Below are 12,916 nucleotides of genomic sequence, written 5' to 3'. Positions count from 1 at the left end.
TTTAACCCAATGTCACTTCTTTTGACAAGAACACCAAAGGATTTCCTTCACTTCCTGATTTGTGTTCAACTGACCTGCACTTTCACTCACTTTCATAATCCCTGTGGACACTCAGTCCCTTTCCATCCCTCGGCTATCACTAGAATATTCTAAACATCTTCTGTAACTTTTGCCATACAGCAACATCAGTAATTGTCTGAATTCTCTTCACTGAAGACAATAACCCTCCCCCAGAAGTTCATGATAATGCACGAGGCAACACAAATACTTCCAGAATTCTGGCCTCGTAAAAGACAGTAGCCAGTGGTGGGTACTTACAATTTATGGAATCAGTACAGTAGAGGAAGTACTTGTCTTGAATTCCCAAGATATGAATATGAAATCCACTTCTTTGGGTTCAAAAGGAGAGAGGTAGTAGGATGTAAGAAGTACTGTACAAATTTTAACTTGTTGTATAAAAGTTAAATTATCTTTTCTTTTTGAGTCAGAAGCTGTAATATATAGAGAATCAACCCACTTACCTCCCACAATTTCTACCCAGCTGCCAATACTAAAACTGTTCTTATCCTTTCTGTCCTTACCTTTGGCAAGTTTGCTAATTCTTACAAGTCCCATTTTTTCTCAACAGTAAAACCTATTTTATATATATTAACGTGATATGTGTGTGTGTGTGAGGGGGGGGGAGAAAGAGAGAGAGAGAGGGAGAAAGAGAGAGAGAGAGAGAGAAAGAGAGAGAGAGAGAAACAGACAGACAGACAAAGAGAGAGAGACAGACAGAAAGACAGAGAGAGAGAAAGTTAAATGTACTTGCTACATCCAGAGCCACTCACCCAGGTAAGCAGGGAACCAGGAGCTCTGTCCAGGCTAGACTTTAAGGAACCTTGCTGGGCTTGGACATGTACAGGTTAGCATGTATCTGTGAATGCCTGAAGGTAATGAACCAGAACAAGATTCCAAGTTTGGGATGAAAGAAAGCCCAGAACATAAGGTAGAGCTGGGATACAGATAAGCATCAAAGACTAATAACTGGATTCAAAGAAAAGAACTGGCTCTATAGAATAGACCTGATGAAATAAACAGGTTCAGGGAGCAGATCCAGAAATAATGCTCAGAAGCAAAAACAGGATTATAAACATACTCAAAGTGAGAGAGATGCTACATTCATCCAAGGAGGAAGGCACACCATTCAGAGTCCAGTTATACAAGGACTGATGATCTAATCAGATGTGTCCCAGACACTTTGTACCTCTGAAAGGATACTTGTCACAAGTGTAGAAATACCAGATCCTTTTGATGATGGGTGAGGAATAACAAGACTGCCTTCCGAGCCCTAGGAGAGAAACAAAATGATCTTTTCCCATCATTTGGAATAATGTGAAAACTGAATTAAATGATTTTTCTTTTAAACATTACCACTGGTGTGATATAAATACATATGGTGTTTCATGGCACAGTCCAAATGTGAAAGGATGTTGTAGAGAATGCTCATTTTCTGAAATGCACTCTGCAGAGAGCTGTCACTCATGTGGCAAAGGAGAATTCTGGGTGGCTTCCCAAGCAGGACTCCCGGTATGTCCCTTTATGTCACTGATCTTGAACCATCAGTTCTCTGAGGTTGAGTGAAACCAAAAGGAAGTGATGGGGGCAGAAGCAGCTACAGAGTTCAATTTAATATATTTTTCTCCTCTATCTCAGAATCATCACAAATGTACCTAGATCCGAGGTGTTCTTAGATACACATTTCCTCAGCCCAGGCATGGCTTAAGGAAACCAGAGACCGGGGACAGCCTCACCTGGGTCCTCAGCCTGCCTGACCAATATCTCCATATTTTTTGTGCTATGAGATGAGAAGAAGACAAGTTACACAGAACTAATTAGTAAGAGGGGATCTGGAATGTACATCTATTCAGAAGGGATGAATCTCAGTATCTAATAGAGGAGAGTATGACCCTGTGAAAAGAATATAAAATCTGCAACAATTTCAGTCTATATCCAGATTCTATGAGCTAAAGGAAGTTTGTTTTATTTAACCCTCCTAAGTTTCTCTTTTCTCAGCTATAAAATGGAGACAGCAACCATCCTTTCTAAAAACTTCTGAAGAGGTTAAAAAAAAAAATTGCTTGGCCCAGTACTTGGCATGTTCATAATACATGCTCAGTGAATGCTATTTTTATTCCTGCCCTTTGCTCACCATGACCATGGTTGCATATGAATATCATTTCCTCATCTATAAGCTCCAAAGACCCTTCAAATGAGATAAAAGGGCTCTAAACTCAGAGTTCCCCATATTAACAAAAGAGTTTTAACAGTGTGTCTGTCTTTCCTTAGAATGTCAACTGTTGCTCCCTCCTATTTAAATACAGCTCAGTTCATTGCAGCACTATTCACAATAGCCAAGACATGCAAACAACCTAAATGTCTATTGACAGATGACTGGATTACAAAGATTTGGGGTATATATACACAATGAAATACTACTCAACCATAAAAAGAACAAAATAATGCCATTTGCAGCAATATGGATGGAACTAGAGACTCTCATACTAAGTGAAGTAAGTCAGAAAGAGAAAGACAAACACCATATGATAGCAGTTATATGTGGAATCTAATATATGGCACAAATGAAATCTTTCCACAGAAAAGAAACTCATGGACTTGGAGAACAGATTTGTAGTTGCCAAGGGGGAGGGGGAGGGAGTGGGATGGACTGGGAATCTGGGGTTAATAAATGCAAACTATTGCCTTTGGAATGGATAAGCAACGAGATCCTGCTGTGTAGCACTGGGAACTATATCTAGTCACTTATGATGGAGCATGATAATGTGAGAAAAAAAATAAATATAGCTCAGCTTCTAGATCAAATTAAGTCAGTTCTACCTCTATAAAGCATTCCTCACTTTTATCCTCAACCTCTAATGAACTATTTCTTCTTCTGTAGCCCATGGTGTTTGCTTATGGACATTTGGTTTCTCATTTCATCTTGCTCTGCATTAGTGTTAGTGCATGTCTGTTCTCATTAGGGCATTCCAGCCTCCTTAAGTGGCCTCTTGTGATTACTCTCTGAACTCCTGCTCCTCTTAGACCTAATTCTATGCCTGATGGCAATCATCTGCACTTATTTTCAAACTGACTATAGTCTAAGGGTTCTAAGTGTTTTCCTTGAAGGATATCATTTAATCCTCACAGTGACTCAAGGAGATGGAGACTATTCTAAGTCATCCTAGTTCTACAGATGAGGGCATTGAGGTTCTTAGAGGTTACGTCAATTGTCCATGGTCACGTGGCTAAAGAGGTATGGAGTCAGCATTCAAGCTCAGGCAGACTGCTTCCAGAGGCCAAGCTTGTAACCAGTATCCTGGTGATATGGCCCATTGATTTAGAACTCAGGCCATTTCTTCCCCTCTCTGTCAGATTGCAACTGAGAGTCCTAGGTGGAGTGACAGCGCAGGAACATGAGTGCAGAGCAGAGAATGTGTATTTCAGAACCTAGCACATCAGCCAAGGTATTTAAATTAAACTGTCATGTTCCCTCCCACACGCGGCCCAGGGATTTGAGTCATCCTTCAGGAATGGCAGAGTGAGGCTGCAGGTAAACTGCCTCATGCAGCACTAATTTGGATGGCACTTCCCAGCCCAAATCTACACCTCACCACAAATCAAGGTGGATGCTGTCTGTGCTGGGAGACAAATGATGTCAAACACCTGCTGAAAAACACATCTACGGATTGTAACAAGCCAAGCTTTACAAACAATCACAGGCACAGACACCCCAATTACCTTGGTGGTGGGAGCTGTATGGGTCTCCGTTGGTTTCCTTCTGATGGCAAGGAAGTTCTTCTGCAAGATATCATCCTGCCAAGGTGAGAGGGCTGCACAGAGAAGGGAGGGCCAACAGGAGCCATCCTGAGCGTAACCTTTATTGAGGTCCAAGTGGTTTACAGGTGCTATTATTTTTAACTCTTTCTCATATACATGTGTGTACATTTGTGTGTAGAGTGTATAAATGGAATAATCAAGGAAAGCGTTCTTGTAACAAAACATTATAGTTTTCCCATTAGTCCAAAGAAATCCAATAAGTAAATTTACAGTGAAGACCCTTGATGAACACTGTGAGTGACCATTAGGTCCTGAGGCACTCCAGCCACAAGCCCCAATGCAGTTTTGTCTTTTGAACAACTATACATATACATACGATATATGTATGTGATACACACACATACACACAAACACACACATATATATCAGTATTTCTGCTGAAATAAATGAGACTCAGAAAAGTTTAAAAACTTGCCAAAAGTAAAGTGGGCAGAACCAGAGAAGGATTTAGACCCAGTTCTCCTTGACACTGCAGCTTGTTCTCTTTCCGCCTCCCTTCAATGTCAAATGATGGCCCTTCATAAAGTCTCATTATATTGTCATTCATTCATTAGGCAAAAACAACTGTGTACCTAGTAAGTGCCAGCATTGTTCTATGATCTGGAGAGAGAGAATATAAGACAGACATGGTGCTTATCCTCAAGGGGAGAATGGAAAACAAAAACCAAAAACCCATGTGTAAACTAGTCAGATAGTGGTAAGTGCCATGAAGAAAAATTAAGCATAGTGTGGTACATAGAGAATGCTGGGCATTCTGCTTTTGGGGTTATCATGAAAAGCTCCTTACAGGATGGTGCTGAGCAGAGTGGAAGAATGTATATAGGGAGTTCCCGTCGTGGCGCAGTGGTTAACGAATCCGACTAGGAACCATGAGGTTGCGGGTTCGGTCCCTGCCCTTGCTCAGTGGGTTCACGATCCGGCCTTGCCGTGAGCTGTGGTGTAGGTTGCAGACGCGGCTCGGATCCCGCGTTGCTGTGGCTCTGGCGTAGGCCGGTGGCTACAGCTCCGATTCAACTCCTAGCCTGGGAACTTCCATATGCCGCGGGAGCGGCCCAAGAAATAGCAACAACAACAACAAAACAACAACAAAAAAGACAAAAGACAAAAAAAAAAAAAAGAATGTATATATGTATATATGAGCCATACTGATGGGTGCAGAGAAAAACATTTTATGTACAAGAAGCAAAGACCCTAAGAGGAAGTATATTTCAAATGTTTGAGTTTGCTCTTTTATAGGAAGAAAAAAAGGGCTGTTAAACCCAGAGCTCAGTGAGAGAGGGAGAAGCAGTAAAATCTAGGATGAAGAAATATTTGAGGTCAAATAAAGTAGCACTTTATGAGCCATGAATTGGAAATTACTTTTTGTGCAACGGGGAGGTTTTAAATACAGAAAAGTTGCAGAGCACAACTTATGTTTACTCGTACTGTAGAGAAAACAAACTGGGTGAGGGGGTCAAGGATGAAAGCAGAAACTCCAGTTGGGAGACATCTGAAATAATCTAGGTAAGAAATTGTGGCAGAATGCTCCCAGGTTGTTGCGGCTGGGGTGATGAGGATTGCTTAAAACCAGGATGCATTTAAAGATAGAGTGTGGAGTTCCCGTTGTGGCGCAGTGGTTAACGAATCCGACTAGGAACCATGGGGTTGTGGGTTCGATCCCTGCCCTTGCTCAGTGGGTTAAGGATCTGGCGTTGCCGTAAGCTGTGGTGTAGGTTGCAGACGTAGCTCAGATCCCGCGTTGCTGTGGCTCTGGTGTAGGCCGGTGGCTACAGCTCCGATTCGACCCCTAGCCTGGGAACCTCCATATGCCGAAGGAGCGGCACAAAGAAATAGCAAACAAACAAACAAACAAACAAAGATAGAGTGTAAGAATTTACGGACAAATTGTATGTGTAATATGAGAGAAAGGAGTCAAGTTGTGTGCAAAATGGTTATTTAGGAGACTTGAGGAATGGACCCTCCATTCCTGAGATGGGGAAACTGAAGAAGTAGCAGTTACGTGGGCAGACCAAGAGTTTCATTATGTTTGGGATGCCTATTAAACTTCTAAATCAGGCTGGGCATAAATTAGCTCAAGAGTTCAGGTGGGAGATAAAAAAATTCATGAATGCAGAAAAATTCAGTTAACTCACTGTCCATCTTTCCCTAGCCTTCCCTTTCTTCTCAGTCCTTCTTATATCAGGACTCCCGACTTTCAGTTACCTAATATACTGGGTTCTTTGAGGGACCCGTGAAAGATGTGTGGCCACCGTTTTTTAAGAAAACTCCTCTCTCGAAGTTCCCATCATGGCTCAGTGGTTAACGAATCCGACTAGGAACAATGAGGTTGCGGGTTCAATCCCTGGCCTTGCTCAGTGGGTTAAGGATCTGGCGTTGCCGTGAGCTGTGGTGTAGGTTGCAGATGCGGCTCAGATCTCACGTTGCTGTGGCTGTGGTGTAGGCCAGCAGCTACAGCTCCGATTCGACCCCTAGCTCTGGGAACCTCCATATGCCGTGGAAGCAGCTCAAGAAATGGCAAAAAGACAAAAAAAAAAAAAAAAAAAAAAAAAAAAAAAAAGAAAGAAAAAGAAAACTCCCTTCTCAAAAATGAAACAAAGTGAAGTCTTTCCAAATTGTACAAAAAGATATGGAAATATCAAACCTACTAGTATAGTTGGAGAGAGTATAATGAAGTCATGTTAGAAGAGATAGAGGAAGAGATATGAAGAAAAAAGAGTGGATTTTGATCAGAAATGAGAAAAATTTGTGAACTGGAGATCGGCACCTGCCATCTGCCTCTACATGGGATGATTTACAAACCACTGCAACTGCTGACCCTCAGCACCCCCTGAGCGGAGCTCAGAGTGGAGATCAGGGGAGAGGCACTCTGGGCTCTGGGAAACCTTGTTACTGCTTCAGATAGTTAGATATTTTCAGGAGGAGATTTTATGAGCCCAATTCTTGCATTTCCTCCCATCTAGAAAGGCACTAAAATCCATCATGGTGACATCTGCTCCTCGAGACTAGCAGTAACGTTCACACGACTAGTGGCAAACTCCTAGAAAATGTGTGCTTGGTTGCATGTACCCCCCCCAACACCAAAATCACATATACACTGCCAGCCCCCCCCACCTCTCGGAAGTGGTTTTTCAGAGCTATCTAAAATGCTGCCTCCCAGGCTATAATCTTCATTTTGCCCCAAACAAAACTTAACTCTCAACTTTTAGGTTTTGTATATTCTTTTAAGTCAACAAATTGCTACAGAAGATGGATAACAACACACTGAATTTTCCCTCAAAATTCGCCTACTTTTCAAGGGGCTCAGTTTGACATGCTCTTCAGTGCTAAGACAATATTACACATATAGAAAGCAACTAGAACGTTCCATTAGTGACTTTAAATAGCAGGGGAAAAAAGAATGGTAATTAAATGTTACACCATTCGAAAGGTAAGAAAATTGGCCCTGCCAGGCCCGGAATAAATGCTAGAGATACAAGAAAGTCTAGGATAAGATTTGGTTTTGCGTTCAGACAGACTGAAGTCATCAAATTTAGAGACAAGCCCCCTTTGCGGAGCAAGAGAGAGAGACACAGAGAGAGGGAGAGACGAGAGAAGGAAGAAGCAGAAAGACAGAGACAGAGACAGAATGATAATTTGTGTTATGAGTTAAAAAAAAAAAAACAGGAAGAAAAAGAAGAAAGGAAGGGAGGATAGATGCAAGGGACAAAGGAAAGAGATAGAAAATATACCACAAGATGAAAAGTATGAGAAATTATTGTTTAATCTAAAAAAAAGACATAAGACATATATTTCAGAGATGACTTCCAAGTAGAAGAAAGACAAGGGAGTTCCTGTCGTGGCTCAGTGGAAACGAATCCAACTAGTATCCATGAGGATACCAGTTCTATCCCTGGCCTTGCTCAGTGGGTTAAGGATACAGTGTTGCCTTGAGCTGTGGTGTAGGTCGCAGACACAGCTCAGATCCTACATTGCTGTGGCTGTGGTGTAGGCTGGCAGCTGCAGCTCTGCTGCAACCCCTAGCCTGGGAACTTCCACGTGCTGTGGGTGTGGCCCTAAGAAAGAAAGAAAGAAAGATGAAAGAAAAGAAGATTAAAGAAAGAGAAAGAAAGAAAGAAAGAAAGAAAGAAAGAAAGAAAGAAAGAAAGAAAGAAAGAAAGAAAGAAAGGAAGGAAGGAAGGAAGGAAGGAAGGAAAGAAAGAGAGAAAGAAAGAAAGAAAGAAAGAAAGAAAAAGAAAGAAAGAAAGAAAGAAAAAGAAAGAAAGAAAGAAAGAAAGAAAGAAAGAAAGAAAGAAAGAAAGAAAGAAAGAAAGAAAGAAAGAAAATTGCTGTGTATTTTCAGAGGGCAGAACTTGTAATGTGTCTAACCCCAGACTCAAAGCATCTGGCCCCTTCTCTCAGAAGAAGCAAGTTAACTAGAGCAAGATACTATATGCCTCATTGTGCTTTAGGTGTGTTTTCTATAAATTGGGAATAATAACAGCACTGCTTCAAAGAATTGTGAGGATAAAATATGATAACTTTGATAACAAATGAATAGAACAAGGCTTGGGAAATAAACCCTGGTATGGGACTGGCTCCTTGAATGAAAAAAAAAAAAAGTAGAATTCTAATTCATACTTGTTTAGGATAGGTCTGGCACTGAAAGTGGTCATTCTAATAGTACCAAAGTTAGCAGCTAAGAAACATGTAGGAAAGCACATCAGGGAACAAGACCCAGTTCCTTTGAGAAAGATTAAAGACACAAACTCAGAAAGGTATAAAGATTTCAGCTAGATAAGCTAGGGTAGAAGTTGGCTTCTAGCTCAGCTGGAGAAACCATGACAGAAACCCAGTCCCATGGCTCAGTCCAGCACAGAGTGAGCAGACTGGGATTTTTCAAACACTCCTCAGCCTTCATCCTCATGTGACACTGAGGTTTCTGGTGTTCCCCTAGCACTGACTAAATTAACTGCTGGCGTTGGGTAGCAGAAGGTATGCATTGAAGGTTATCCGTGACTATGGCTGAACTTACTAGGGGTCCCAGGTCAGACCTGCCTCATTGCTGGATATTTATTATTATTATTATTATTATTATTATTATTATTTTAAGGAATCTTTGTATCTTTAAAAAAATTTTTATTTTTATTAGAGTATAGTTGATTTACAGTGTTGCATCGATTTCTGCTGTATAGCACAGTGACCCAGTCATACTCATATATACATTGTTTTTTTCAGATGGTCTTCCACTAAGCTCTATCACAAGAGTTTGGATATAGCTCCCTGTGCTATACAGCAGGACCTCCTTGCTTATCTCTTCTAAATGTAATAGTTTCCATCTACCAACCCCAACCCCTGTGTCCATCCCACTTCTTCCCCTCTCCCCCTTAGCAACAACAAGTCTGTTCTCCATGTGTATTTTTTAACAGTAAGAATGAAGAGAGCAAACTGTCAGGTAGAGAGTCACCACCCTGTCCCTGGAAAATTCAAGGAGAAGCTTGAAAGGCCAGGTTATGACTTTGTTAAATGAACATTTGTCAAGTGGAACACAGAGTGTGGGATGAGCCACGGTCGAATGACAGACCAGGAGGGAAAGGGGAATAGAGGACCACTCATGGGTCCTGGAGGAGGCACACAGCAGGCCTCCAGAAGCCTCATTAGAGATCAAGGCAGGGTCCAGGCAGAGAGAGAAGCAGGGCATAGAACACATGCCTTTCTTAGGGCGCAGGGGTAGAGAGCTTTGGGGTTCCCGGTCTAAAGCTGGATTGGGCAATTTAAACCAGCAAAAGCAAGGTTTTGGTAAACTTCATGGGGTTATCTAAGGAACACACCAGGGGAAGGCCTTGGGAAGCTGGAGGAGACTGTTCATCACAAGGGCCGTTGGTGAAGTCCTATTGGGAACTTACATCCCCTCGTGACTCTGCTGGCTTTTAATTAGAGTATGTGCCTGTGCGAGGGGCTAGTGTTGGCTGATGATCCCAGCAGCCCAGCTAGTCAAACCAAATGGATGCCAAGGCAGCACGGAGTTGCTTAGCTAAATTCTCAACCATCCGTGGTTATTGTGAACATTCATACCTCAGAAAGGGGGTCTAGTAGACTTTTGACAATATGCTTTCTAGGTCTGGGTAGTGGGTACCAAAAGATCCCTTCAAAGACACGCAGTCTTCTTCCCTGAAATCCCTAACTGCTACGGTAGGTGGTGCAGATGTAATTGCATATGGATTTAGACATGAGGAGATTATTCTGGACTATGTGAGTAGATGCCAAATGTTATCACATGTATCCTCATAAGAAGAAGACACAGGAACATGATTCACACACTTTCAAAGGAAGACATGCAAACAGACCAGACAACTGCAGCCACAAGTCAGAGAATGCGAACATCCCCCCAGAAGCTGGAAGAGGCCAAGAACAGATTCTCCCCTAGAAGTTCCAGGAGCTGAAGAGCCCTGCCTGCCTCCTGATTTGGATTTCTGACCTCAGGACCTATGAGAAAATTAATTTCTGTTATTTCAATCTACCCAGTTTGTGGTATTTGATACAGCAGCTACAGGAAGCAAATACACTCCGATTCCAGAATTTTTAGAGACAAATTTAAGTGTGGATTATCTAACTAAAGATGGAACAATGGCAGTCAAATCCCATTTACCCATTCCTAGTTTCTGTATTTCCTCATAAATATTATCTTAATTAAAAATGTCCTTTAGGAGTTCCCGTCGTGACGCAGTGGTTAACAAATCTGACTAGGAACCATGAAGTTGTGGGTTCGATCCCTGGTCTTGCTCAGTGGGTTAAGGTCCGGCGTTGCCATGAACTGTGGTGTAGGTCGCAGACGCGGCTCGGATCCAGCTTTGCTGTGGCTCTGGTGTAGGCCGGTGGCTACAGCTCCGATTCGACCCCTAGCCTGGGAACCTCCATATGCCACGGGAGTGGCCCAAGAAATGGCAAAAAGACAAAAAAAAAAAAAAAAATTCCTTTAGTCCAATTGCCAGTAGATGTTACAAGGGAATACATTTAGCAGAATGGAAAACCCAGAGTTGGTAATTACGCAACCAGGGATATTACAGGAAATAGCTAAACTGCATTGCATTCTTAATTTACTCTCAAAATATACAGTGTTATGGGGAGGTAGTTTTTCTTATGCAGCTATTAATCAGACTCCCACCAATTCTTTAAGTAAGTTAATCAATGCTCTAAAAGGGTATAGAGTTATCAATTAACTAAGAAGAAACGAGAAGGATGGAACAGTTTCAGGTACATCAAACATGTACTGATTAACTTACTCTTCAAGGAATATTGTTGAACCTTTTACTATGTAAAAGATATATTTTTGGTCCAGAGAATAGGATGATGAAAAAAATCATAGACATGTTCTTCCTTCATGAAGCCTTTTATTTCCTTGAGGGGTGAAAAGGTAAAACATGTGTAACTTGGAAGTGAATTAAGATCATCTGAGAAAGTGGTAAGTGATGTAGAAAATAGCAGGTTATAGGAGAGAAATGTCTGGTGCAGGTGGTGGGGGTAATCAGATGGTGGAAGAGACATCTGAATTGAGACATGAAAAAAGAGAAAAAAACTAGACAAGTTCATCAAAGGATGCAGTGAGATGCATATCAATTAACTGGCTATCTTTAGTACAGGAGGAGAAGCAGCAAGATTATATTAAAGGACGGAATGTTTGCCCATGAGAATGATGCTATTATTCCCATGTGGAAAATAATCTGAGAGAAATGATTCTTTCTAAGAAACATTTGTCTTTACATTCGTAAGTATTCTCCAGGGAGAAATGCTTTTATCCTTTACTAGGCAACACCCGTGGTCTTCTAGATATTGTGTGTATATTTTCTGATAGACTTGAATCTCCTATTACAATGGTTTTCATTTGTTGAAAACACACAACATCTGGACCTATGATGCATGTCGTATCACATTTGGGATCAGATCTGAACAAATATTCACTAAGCTTATTAAAATCCATAAAGAAGCTATTAAAAAGCAATTGGGTTTTTATAGCTGGTGTTCAAAGCAAACAGATAAGCAGCTCGAAAGAGGAACTGCTGTTGACAAATGGAAAACAATAGTTCGGGAAGAAGAAGGTCTGCAGTTGGTTTTGGCCCTCACTGGGTTGGTCAGACTTGAAAACGTCGTTGAATCTCTCTGATTATCCACAGCCTCATCTCTCTCTCTTTTTTTAAACCTTTCAGAATATTTATTCTCACGGAATAAAACCCCTTCTTTAGCAAGGTACCTGAGGTTTTTGTGTCTGGCCCCTGCTTGCCTCTCCATCCTCTTCTCTCCAGTGTGGCTTATCTCTTAAAGGAAAACAGTGGATTAACACCCCTAAAATTCTAAATAAAATTTTATGAGAATGGCATTTGTTTTCCACAAATTCAGAGCCTATTTTTCCTCTTGTCTACCCACTGTCACTACCTCCCCTATTCCTGCTGTTTTTCTATTTTCAGTACAAGGACGAATTGTTTTTCGAATGGCTTCTTTGAAATGAATAAAGTCAATTCAAATCACGAGGTTATCATCTTTAAAATGTTCTTCCCTACAGTAAATTGAATGTATGGTTCTTATGCACTAGACACATTTACCTCCTCATATTTAGAAATCCCTTTATGACTTGTGGTCTCTCAAGCATTTTAAAAACCATTCACTCAAAGTGGGACTGTTTGGGCTTGTCTCACAGTTCCAAGAATGTACTGATATTCTAGAAAGCTTTGATTTAATTTGCAGGGATTTCCAGATCTAGTCAGGAAAGCTCAATAATGTCTTTTTCTTAGAGAACATTGAGAGTAAAGATGTAAAGACCAACATCTCTGATGAAGATTCATTCCTCTCAGGTTCTTTCCCACATGGGAATAACAGCATCCTTCTGATGGAAAAATATCCCATCCTTTAACATAATTTTGCTGCCCCTCCCCAGGCGCTAAAGATAGCCGATTCACTGGTATGTGCATTAAAGAAGAACAGGGTGGGATTCTGATCTCAGGGTCAAAATAAATAGTCTTATTCTTTTACATACCTCATTTGTAAATTTGGAAGACCTGGTTTATTTAAC

This window comes from Sus scrofa, chromosome 2 (assembly GCF_054392235.1).
Source record: "Sus scrofa isolate SSC_HxYL_T2T_F1_AM1 chromosome 2, Sscrofa_HxYL_maternal_Yorkshire_Landrace_v2.0, whole genome shotgun sequence".
NCBI classification, from domain to species: Eukaryota; Metazoa; Chordata; class Mammalia; order Artiodactyla; family Suidae; genus Sus; species Sus scrofa.
The sequence above is the reverse complement of the archived record's forward strand: the minus strand, read 5'-3'. Positions refer to the sequence as shown.